Source organism: Branchiostoma lanceolatum, chromosome 5 (genome assembly GCF_035083965.1).
Source record: "Branchiostoma lanceolatum isolate klBraLanc5 chromosome 5, klBraLanc5.hap2, whole genome shotgun sequence".
NCBI classification, from domain to species: Eukaryota; Metazoa; Chordata; class Leptocardii; order Amphioxiformes; family Branchiostomatidae; genus Branchiostoma; species Branchiostoma lanceolatum.
In genome coordinates, this window is record NC_089726.1 from 24,879,824 (window position 1) to 24,892,203 (window position 12,380).

At 36.4% G+C, this 12,380-nt stretch overlaps 1 protein-coding gene across 1 annotated transcript in view; it reads left to right on the forward strand.

The window, feature by feature from the left end:
- Window positions 1-287: 287 nt before the first annotated feature.
- LOC136435818 (uncharacterized) overlaps window positions 288-12,380 on the forward strand; it is a 41,282-nt gene continuing 29,189 nt past the window's right edge. Inside the window, exon 1 of the mRNA XM_066429533.1 lies at window positions 288-380. The gene's annotated coding sequence lies outside the window, so the exon portion shown is untranslated. The remainder of the gene's footprint in view (window positions 381-12,380) is intronic.

Here is a 12,380-nt window from a genome sequence, read left to right on the forward strand (position 1 = left end):
TTTATGTGCACACACCTTTCCTCAAGGATAAATTATCATAATCACAGTATTATTCAGACAGTTGGTGTGACCCAATTTTGAACCTTTGGACATTTTATCTTAAAATTTCATGCCTATTTGATGTCATCTTATGGAAGAATACGTTTTATTTCCATTTCTTGAGTAGATTTTTTGAACATAAAGCAATGTGACTATGTCCGTCATTTTGTGAGCAGATAACTTAGGTATTCTTAATGCTTGAATAACGTTGCATACTTTTAGGACGGTCGGTTGCATAAACGCTAAAGGTCACCAACTGTCACTTTACAGTAGTCTTTCTGCACATCGTCACGTAACAAACTGTTGCGCTTGTTTCACAGTTTGGAATACCTTTTTTTGAGGTGAGTTGTTCTCCTACAATTTGATTAGAGTAAAACGCAAAATCACAAATATAGTCTGTACCGAGATACGTAGGTATCTTCAAAGTATCTAATAATGTGAGCGTATTAAAGCTGCGCTAAATGTAGCTAGATTTTTCCAGTGTTCTGCTTGTTCGATTTACAATGATAAACTAAACCTGGGGACACTTGTACTCTGTTGTGTTGATTTTTAGATGATGAGTTACGTTTCAACAATCAATAACGGTACCGCTTCGTTCATTTACGATGTTGAGCTTATTCTGAACGATATATACAGACGAACAAATATAATTAACAACAGGGGGGGATGTACTAAGTTAAACCAAATTACATTTGATCAGATTGGATGGAATGTCAACGGTAGGGTACCATTGATTTTTCATTGTCACAGCTCTAAGAAGAGCATTCGAGCATGACTGTAACATTTCTTTATTGTAAAAATCAGCGGGTTAAAACTAGTTTCATACAAATTTGCAAGCAATGGTAAACAGGTTTGATAAGAGGCCGTTTGAAGTAAATGTATCTAAATGAACGTAGTTTTCTTGCTTAGTCGATTTACGATGACGGGCTAATGTGGAAATACTATGACTTTTTTTATTTATTTAAGATGATGACAGTTAAACGGTTTATAACGATAACCGATTCACTTATTTACAATTTTGAGGTACGTTTGAAAGATTTATACCAATAAACACAATTGTGTAACAACAGTAGGGGCAGGGGGTCAATGATGTCCTAACCTAATCATATTTGATAAGATTGGATGGAAACACCGGATTGTTAACGGTAATATACCATTCTTTCTTTCATAGTCACAGTTCTAAGAAGGACATTATGGAATGGCTATAACATCTTTAGATTGTAAAAATCAGTGGGGTTAAACCTATCTGATACAAATTTGCAATGAAAGATAAACAGGTGAAATAAGAGGTGATAAGTTGCTAACTTAAAAAGCCTATAAAGTCAAAAGTATCACCGTCATTTCTTTGAAGTAGATTTTGTAAACATCGCTACACATTTCGACATATACTGTGGTGATCTAGTCTCCCTTTATAGTAATTATAATGCTTACTTGCTTACTCATAATAACACTTATCATTATATACTTTCAATGTGTTGATCTACACAACTAAGAATGACACAATACGATAAAAAGTTTAAAAGCAGGTGCGTCTGCAGGGAAACTTGTATGTAGCTTTTTATCGGAACACCTCCTATTTACTTGTTCAAATAAAGGACTTGTTCAAATTGGTTATAGTCTTGATTACCGATAGAAAGATGATAAGAACGTTCTTCATAATACATAGGAAGTAATAACGATGTAATAATGATGGACATATACTGTGGTGATCCGCTCCCCATTTATAGTAATGATAATGCTTACTTGCTTACTCATAATAACACTTATCATTATATCAATGTCAATCTACACAACTAAGAATGACACAATACGATAAAAAGTTTTAAAGCAGGTGCGACTGCAGGGAAACGTGTATGTAGCTTTTTCTGTGAATTCATCCTATTTACTTGTTCAAATTGGTTATAGTCTTGATTACCGATGGAAAGGTAATAATAAAGTGCTTCAATAATATATAGGAAGTAATAACGATGTAATACGGATGATCAAATAATGATATAAATAAAGATAAATACTGAACAAATGACGTAATTACTTGAAACAAGTGCAGCTTACGATATTAGTTTCAATGACACTTTTAGAATGGGTCAGTATATTTGCATACAGACTTTTTAGAATTGTGACTCATTTTTGATAAACGGATGACTGCAAATCGTGTGCGAAAAAGAGAAATATGGAGTTACTTCTTTGTAGGGTATAATAGTTGGTTAAAAGTTAATTATGATTTACAAAATAACTCTGTTTGTGTAAGGCGTGCCAGAGGACCTGAGCAGTGATTGTCAAAGCCCTGTAGGAAAACTGCCATAACTCCGTAATAGCTGCTTTAAAATGTTTCAAATTTGGAGGAAAGAACGGGCTTGACTCGAGAAGTGCAACCATTTGTCATTCAGAGGCTATGTTATATGAATACAGAGATATTATCATTTATTATGACATATGATTTTTTTCGAAAAAATGTAGTACATAAAGCTATTCCTTAAGTCCAAATCACATGATTTTTTGTATATACATGCTGGCATGTGCCCCCTTTAAGACACTTTAGATGTTTATTTTGAAATATGTTCCTGATTTGTGAATAGATTAATTTGTCTCCTTTAGGGGTATAATTTTAGGGTACTTCCTTAAAAATTGCCTTACAACTGAAGACAGGGACCAATAACAGAATTTTCAGCTAAGACAGAGTGTGGAACAGGACATTGTCAATCATTCCATTGCATTTCCTACCATTTCCAGTCATGGCTAGTTTTTTCTGCCATGGTTTGAAGTTTGAACGATCAGTTTTCACCTAGTAGGCCATGTTTTTAGGAAATTTGGTCATCACTCACGTTGACAAGCTATAATTAGCACCTCCATGGCAAGTAATTATCCGTAATTTGCACTTGCGCCATGACAAAAGACCCCAGGTTTATTGTTATGCATAGACTAATTTGTCTGTAACTAACTGTCTTGTCCTGTAAGAAGAAAGAAGTTTAAAGTAATTCAAAGAGTTGAAGAAGTTTCCCGTTTTACATTCTGCATCTTGTTCTAAAGGGATCCCGATAAGACTGGCTATTGGCAATAGGGCAAAAAAGGGTAATTGTCAGTCTATGTAGGTCTATGTTTGGATAAATGTATAGCCTGTTCTCATTTGCTCTCTTAGCTCAACTGGTTAAGATATATTACCCTAAGCTAGGTTTTGTGGGTTCAAGTCCAATGGACCTTACTTTTGAAATTTATTTCTGTTTTGTTTTTAACATCTATTGTTAAGTTTTTAACATTTGATAACTGGCTATAATAACTCAGGAATGTCAATAAAGACTTTTTTGCTCAATTTTACAAGAACATCCCGTAAACATTGGGAAAAAATATTATCTAAAATGTGACCCATTTTACATGATTATGCTCAGCATCAGGTTATTTACATGTTATTCGTATTGACTAGCTTTTGCCTGTCAATAGCGGGCAAAATAATATTATAATATTGACAGGCTAACCTATCAATAGTGTGGAAAAATCTATCATAATCATCATCATAGGCTATAGCAAGTCAATAACAGATTGCTTATTGATTGGGTGTAGCCTGTAAGTTCTGTCTTCTGATAAATAGCTCTAAACAAGTTCAACTGCTACATCTGTTTGGAGATTACTGGTAACAAACTGACTTCTGCAGAACTGTGTATTTCATCTAACCTCTACCAGGCTCCGCGGATCGCTTGGAAAATAGTAGAAATTGGCCTAATAGAGTGAATAGTATGCCAAGGGTAGTTAGCTATGCAGAGACGTTCAATAGGCAACCCACGCCTGTTGAACTTTTCTGTATAGCTGACTACCCCTGGCATACTATTGACTCTATTAGGCCAATTTCTACTATTTTCCAAGCGATCCACGGAGCCTAGTAGAGGCTATATTTCATCAGCACCCCTACCGATTGACCTCTTTGAAACTAAGATTTCTTACACGGGCCACGTCCCAAATTTATACACCGCTCTTTCAGGAAGTCTGCGAAGGAGGCTACATGTGGTTACACCTAGAATGAAGCACACATATACATGTAGCAATAAAAAAAAATATTGAAAGGACCCTCTTGCATGCAGGTAGCATCTATCAGGCTGTAAAGGGTACCATTCCGTTTTTAGGCAGTTTCAAGTCATAGTCTTTTAGTCTGACTGAGAATAGAGGACCACATTTTATATGAGGTAAAAATATTTGTGAAAAACACTTAAATCGGTCTCCGTATGTATTTCTCCCAAATTAACACTACAGCCAAGGCATTTCCAGGTTCACTTTCTTTTCAAATTTCATAGATCCTGTATGTCCCGAAGTTATAGTATATCAAGTGTAAACTACAGGGTTCTGCATGAGAATACTAGTGACCTGGTCCTTTCAAGCATAGTTTTGAGTCCAATGTTTTTGTTAACCACTGAAAAAAGGAACTTTGATATTATGCAAACATGATAAATACATGCAGCGAGGGTATTGCATTCATTCAAGTATGTTGCTTCAGAACATTTAACCCTCAAACCACCGTATGGGGTCAAAACTGACCCCAGGCATATATCAACATGTGCCATTTTTACATTTCGAGTCGAAAACAAAATTCCTTCTATGAGTTTGTTTGTATATATGTCTTATAACTTCTCACACGTTTTTACCGAGATTGGCTCATTGTTGATTTAGTTATCCTAGAAAGTTTACGCATGGTCCAGTGGGGTCAAAACTGACCCCAGCAAAATCTGCACTCATATTCCCTATTGTTTGATACTTGTCATCTAGTAACATGTATGATAAGGTTTATTATGATCATAGTTACAAAATATAATTTTGTAGAAACGTGAAAAAAACATTTCCATAAAATGAACGTAAAGATTAATGACGTTGCGACGTATTATGACGTCATCTATGTGATTTTATTGACGAAAACCAACAAACTGGGTATTTCCATATAATTCAAAGGTACACAATAAAACTTAAATAGAAATTATGTATGATAAATCATAATATATCCAAAGACGTTATTCGTAGATGACAACAGGAACGACGTCAAAATGACGTCATAAAAATTATATTCATATCAAGTTACACTAGCGAAATCCGCCATCCTGGTTCCGCCATCTTGAATTATTCTAAATGAATTTTTTCATAATATAACCTAATAACACAATAAAAATGGACCAAAACGTTTATATTAAGATTGTTTCTGTTTGAATAAACATGGTAATGATGAAATTTGAGGTTGAAATAGCTGGTTATAGCTAATCTAATTATATCGTCCGCCATCTTAGATTTTGACCGATGACGTAATTAAATATGCATTAATTGTGAATATTAAATCATAAAAGTGATAGTGAATTAAATTGGTTGGTATTGATGTAAGAAAATAAGTGCAATTTAAAAAGACAACCCTAGAATTACATTGTAAAATCTAAAATAACCGACTTTTTCCAAATATGGCTCTAAGAAACCGGTTGCCATAGCAACATAAAAACATTGATTAGTTTTTTTACTAAATTAAACTTGTTGCCAACGAAATTTTAGCAAAGGTGACCAAGTTTGGTTGTTCTAGCGTAAGCCATTCAGATGCTATATGACATCATATGTTGGCGCAGGCCTCAAAAGAGCCCGCTTGTCTGAATGGCGTAAGTTGCAAAAGGCGATGTTCCCTATTTTTGCATAAATTATGATAATGAGCAGAAATTATTCACACCTAATCATGTCAAACTGTCCCTTATAGATTACCTACACTATACATATATACAAACCACAAAAATAGTCACCTATAAAGCTATATTTGTAGAAAACATTGTGGGGTCAGTTTTGACCCCATACGGTAAGATTAGTCGTAAAAAAGCTACGGTGGTTTGAGGGTTAAAAAGTCTTTGTATTGAGATCTGCATGTTTTCATAGAGGAAGTGGACAAAACAATACTTTTAGAGGTATGTCAATTACACATGTACTTCAAACATACTAGTACATCAAAGAATATCACAGGCTATCATTCTAAGGCTGTGAAATTCCTTGCTATTTTCATTTAGCTTCCACATGGTGCTTGTATTTCACGTATTCGGTCATCTTGAAACTGGACGGTTCCCATAGCAGCCCCAGAGGTGCCCAATTAACTCACCAGGAGAAATTAGCGCGTAATTCAAATTCAAAACAGCAGGCGGGGCTTGGGGCGGTGAACGGCAGGCAATTATCACTCAAACTACTGCATATTTACAAGCATCAAGGTAGCTGTTGCTCATTATAATATTAAAGTAGCTTATTATCATATCAAATTGAGATCACTGCCAGGGTCTGATTGGCTTGCCTTACACTAGTTGAGAAAGTGGGATGGTATTTTCAAGTTAACATGTTATTACCCCGCTCCCTAAAAATTGCCTTTAGATATCCATTAATGGTTTATTGGCTTAAAAATATGTTACCGTTTTACACGGTTTCTGATTCGCAAATTAAGCATTGAAGAAACTTCTGCCAGATCATTGATGTTAATCAATAATGGTAGAGGGCCCAAACGTTGTCCCTGGTGTAATAAACATTTCAAGCCCCACAGTGTAGTTTTAGGCCAATACAGAAAGTAGATTTTCCTACCATTGGAACTGTATTTGGAACAGCAGGAGCCGATTTTGCTTGAAACTTTGCATGGGAATAACTCAAGGAGGTATTTACAGATCGTAATGATATTTGGTGTATAGATAGCTTGAGTGATGATTGACAAGATCGTATGCTAATTATGCTAATCAATATCTTCTTTTCATACCTAATGAGGCATGTTTAGTAATAAATTGAATTCCGTTATAGGACTTTCAAACACGTGACATATCGAAACAGAGAAGAGAGTAATATCGATAGATATCAATTATGTGAAATTGCGAATGAATAACTAATTTACATACTCTATGGAAAATAGAGTCCATTCCAAGTCACCACAATGGTTTTTACATGATATTTGTAATTAGTTTGAATAAATTTTAATAAAAGAATATCTAAGTCGCAATGATTCTAAATTTTTCAAAAAAGTTCAATATAAGAATTTGAATCCAATTAGATGTTATAGAAACATTTTGAAAGAGACTGCACAAACATATCTTTATTTAGAATAATTTGAAAGTATCTATGTGATTCTTCTAAATTGCGAAATGTAGAGAAATATAGACAAGGCTTGGATAGGGTGATTGCCCCCATAGAATTAGATGTTAATCCAGCCCTATTGTCTGCCTCTGTGTATTTTTAAATGTCACTGCTGGAAACTGTTAGCTCCTATGTGCAAACCATCTATGCATGGTGCCCAAGCATAATTCGAAAATATGTGTCAATTGCTTTCTTCAAAGCCCACTGACCCATTTATACAATGTTACAAATAATTGTAAAAAATGGTAGAAAATGGTAGAATGCTGTAACCATTATTCAGAAAGTATTACAAATATAACATTCCACATCATTAATATTTTACACAACCAGGCAAATAATTATAAAGTTGAGATGACATTCACAATATTTCCAAAGTATGAAATCTTCTAGACAACTACTTACAAAGATTTAAAAACGGTTGTGAATTATTACAATAACAACCCTTGCGGTGACTCGGAATGGACTCTTCTATAAAGCCACTATGGTAAATGATAGGGATATCATTCTTGCAGCATTTGGAAGTAGATGTTGACATTATCAAACATAGATGACATTTACATCATTTATAAGGATCTGCTACAATTACCTTCGTTGCTAAGATAAGACTTTCATACTTGTATATTTGGGTAGAAAAGATGATCAACTGACATAATCCATGCAAATGAGGTTCTTATTTGCATAATAACATGAACACGTTTATGATATGCTACTAGAAAAGGCAAAACATCAGTCGGCGAAGGTATGGGGCCGTGGAACTCTACTTGTCGTTTATATAGAAAATAATAAATGTTCCAATATTTATTCATTCAAATTTAGACAAGCTACAAGTATTGACACGTCGGGCAAGACTGAGATTGGTCAGTAGTTGTTAAATAAAGCTGAGTCCCTTCCTTTGAAGATGGGGATGACGCTAGCAATGTTTGTATCGATGGTAACCCCTGCCCTTTGTAAATTCCGTGTTAGATTATTATTTAGAGAAGTGAAGATGTGGAGAAGGCCCATGCTTAGAGTGATTAATCTATTCTAATCATGTACTGCCGCAGACTATCTTAACTCAAGAACTATGTCCTATACTTTTGTGATCGAAGTTGGCTCAAAAACTGACAGTGAACATTTTGTAGGGGCCTTGGTGTTTTTTTGCGTTTCTGAAATTCTGTATTTTAAAGCAGAACCGATATCAACAAAGAACTTGGTATTACAGTAAAGAAAATTATATTGGGTTTTTTTTCTTGTCTGTTTTTAAAATGATTAAATACTTTATTTATGAATCGCCATTATTGCTTTTTATCTAGACTTGCTCTCGTTATTCTATTGAGGAGATATTATCTTTTTTTGCAATTTGATAATAAATGATTGAGTTCTGTTGGATATTTTCTACTGGTCATCGGGATTTTCATTTCTATTCAATATTTCTGTTTATTGATTAGTCATGTTTTTATTATTGTGCTTGGAGCTTTCAGTACTGTTAAGCGGACATTTTTTTATGATATAGTTTATGTTGTCTCCCCATCTATCCGTTGCAATCTATGATTTTGACTTGCAGGGGCATCTATGTACAAATAATGCAGGTCCTTTTGTGGCACCACATAACTCTGAAAAGTTGGATAGTTTTTCCGCATCAATTGAACCATGTTCAGCAACACTTATGTTTAGAAATTTGCATCACTAATATAATATTTTCTTCCTTTATCATCGAGCTATCACCCACCTTGATGCAAAATAGGTTTTATGACCTACGTTCTTTCGATCCAACAAACGTTTAATGCAAGTGTTATATTTGTGCCCACTAGCGGACTTTCTTAATCATAGTGGGGTATCTTAATACGCCAGTTAAGATTTTGACCCACCATGTTTTGAGTCTGCAGAGGTTAAACCTGCAGATACTGTTATCTACTGAAACTGAAACTGAAACTAAATCTAAAAAATAAGAATTTAAGAATAAATATAAAGAAAGGGCAATTTCATAGTCAGGCATTTCGTGCATGAAAGTAACATAGGTAAACATGTCTATATAAGGAAAAAACATATTCTGCAACCTATTCATATTGAGATTTTTTTTCAAATAACGGGATGAATGAATATCTTTTATATATATGGTATAGTATTAGTTAGGGTACGTAGAAAATGCCCTCAGGTATGGAGAATTTTTTTAAATTAGAAAATCGTTCGAGCAGAGACGTTTAAAGAAAATGCAAATCTGCTTTTGTACATCTAAAAGAATATGAAGTTCTAATTAAGATTTACATTTGAAAAATAATAATTTAATATTGGTTCATGTACGTTAATCATGCCAGTACCACCCGTATGTATATTGTTACTGTCTTGACCGAGATGGGCCGTATGTATATTGTTATTGTCATGACAAAGATGGGACATTTTTTCAAGTGAAAACTTATCCGGCGCTGAATGAATTCCTTCAAGTAGGTCCGCAATGGAGTTCCTTTAATTAAGACTCTCTACAGATCTCCTCTTAAACATAAAAAAACCGTAGGAGCCGACAAAAATTAACTAGAATTGTATTGGAGAAAAATATTTAACACCTCATTGTAAACTGACTTTTTTAAAACAGATTTTGTAAACATATAGTTCAAATAATCATATTTTATGTAAATATTAAGTGGCGCTCCTGTAGCGGACAGCCGCGGTTTTGTACCTCTCCCCTGCAGAGTCATTTTGGTGTCTTCAACCATCGTTTTTTGGGGTATTGTGCTATATATAGATGTTACTGTATGTTATGTCAACGTATGAGGGCTGTCTAGAATTGAATCCTGCCGTGCTCTATTGCATTTTTGACGTCTAACCGAGGATCTCCGACGCGTTCAGTGCCAAGCTGGGATAATGGGGGCCTCTGGCGTCCTCCGATACTCCCTGGAATTTCTTAGAAGCTTGCGACGTTCTATGCCCTCTGTGGATCTATTGGCAAGCAAGACTACCAAGGATAGACTCTAACTCAATGGATTGAGGCGGAGAGACAGACATCGAGGGAGAAAAGCTGGAAGAAGTATGGCTCGCCAGATCTCTACCATAGTCGGCCATCGCCCTCCCTCTGGTTCCTTCATATGCAAATATTCCCAGCAATTTCGTTAACAACAACAGACATGCAGGAATGCAGGTGCGTACTTCTACAGCCACCGAAACAAAGGATCACTACAGGTCTTCTGTCCGTCTACATGTGCAACGCTCGCTGGCTGATGAAAAAAGTATACGAGTTTGACCTCACAGTACATTAGTACAAGGCTGACATTGCCAGCGTGACGGAGACCTGGTTTTCCAGCGAGTTCCTGAACATTGACAACTACACACTCTTCTCTACAAGCAGAACTGGTCGACGAGGAGGGGGAGTTGCCATCTACATCCACGAGAACGTACAGACAAGAATTATCCCTCATGTCCGGGTACCTCCAGAACAATGAGTGCGTGTGGGTGTGGGTCCGTCCCAAGCATCTCCCACGCCAGGTGCCAGTTATTGCTGCGTGTGCTACCCACATCCCGCCGAACTCCAAGCACCAACAACTCCTCATTGACCACATTGTCAACACAGCTAACCTTCTGAAAACATTCAACCCAGACGTTGGATTAATACTTGCCGGTGACTACAATCGTCTGGACTACCAGCCCCTCGTCCTGTAACACCGACTGGAACAGGTGGAATGGAATAAAGTCGGACAATATTGTAGAACGCAGGAGAATATAGGAGATTGCATGAGAATATTGCAGAAAGCAGGAGAATAAAGGAGAAATTCGGAGAATATTGGAGAAAGCAGAAGGAAGCAGGAGAACATGGGAGAATGCAGGATAATAAAGAAGAAAGCAAATGAATATAGGAGAAAGCAGAAGACTACAGGAGAAAGCAGTAGAGAGCAGGAGCATATAAGAGAAAGCAGAAGAATATTGGAGAAAGCAGAAGGAAGCAGGAGAACATGGGAGAATGCAGGAGAATATAGCATAACGTAGGAGACTATAGCAAAAACAGGAGAAACCAGGAGAATATAGCTGAAAGCAGCTGGGAAAACCATTGCCAGTATAATATAGGGGAATGTATAGCAGGAGAACATAGGAGAATGTAGGAGAAGGTAGAAATATACGGGGGAAACCAGGAGAATATATGAGAAAGTAGGAGAATATGGCAGAAAGCAAGAGAATATGACAGAAAGCAGGAGGATATGGCAGAAAGCAGGAGGATATGGCAGAAAGCAGGAGGATATGGCAAAAAGCAGGAGAAAGTTGGGGAATATTGGAGGAAGCGAGAGACCTTAGTAGAAAACGGGCGAATATAGCAGAAAGCAGGAGAATGTTGGATAACAGAAAGCAGTAGGACATAAGAGAAAGTTGGAGAATGCAGGAGAAAGTAGATACATGATTCCTAATTCACGGATATTGATACATGATTACAAACGGTTTTGAAATTCTTACAACGATCAGATGAAGCGTTGCTTTGATAAAAGTGACAGCCAAAACTGACTGATTTTAAAAAGACAGCCCATTACACTACTGACAGGTACAAAGGATACATCAACTGACATTATTATAGAACAGACGTGGAGATTGGGTGCAAATGAAATTTCACATTCAATAAAATATCTAAAGTGGTAATTTTCTTTTCCCTTTTTTATTGTGTCTATAAATCAAACAGAATTTTTTTTAGAAATATGAAGTCGCTCTTGTGTTACATTGAACATTTCAAACAAAAAGACTTTCATGGAATGACAATTCAATATCACTGCACGAAATGGCCTCGTATCCCGGCGTATACGTACAGGGATTCCTCCGGAAATATTCCATATCCCGGTGCGGATTTAGCGTAGCCTTCCCGCCAGCCCAGGTTAAGAGTGCGTCCACCAAAATATAATATGGGGGGGGGGGAGCGCCGAAGGCGCGACCCGACCGCCGAAGGCGGTCGCAATTTAGGGGGGTCCGGAGGGATTCTCCCCCGTGAAATTTTGGATCTTCAAGCCTTCAGAAACGCAATCTCCCGCATTTTGAGAGACAAATCATGCGATTGAGAGTGGTTGTCAGTGGTCCCTTTTACCGCCGCCATTGTCATTATCGGTGGCAGTGCTAACGAGAACGACCCAAAAATGTGCTTTTCAAAACGCAGGAAATCGGTAGATTATGTTGTCACCCGTTGTAGTTTACTTCTAACACATTGTTTTACTTCTATATTCGTGTTTTGAGGTACGTGGATACCGACCAAGTTTAATAATGAGCATGGAAAATACTATTTAAGTCTTTGATTA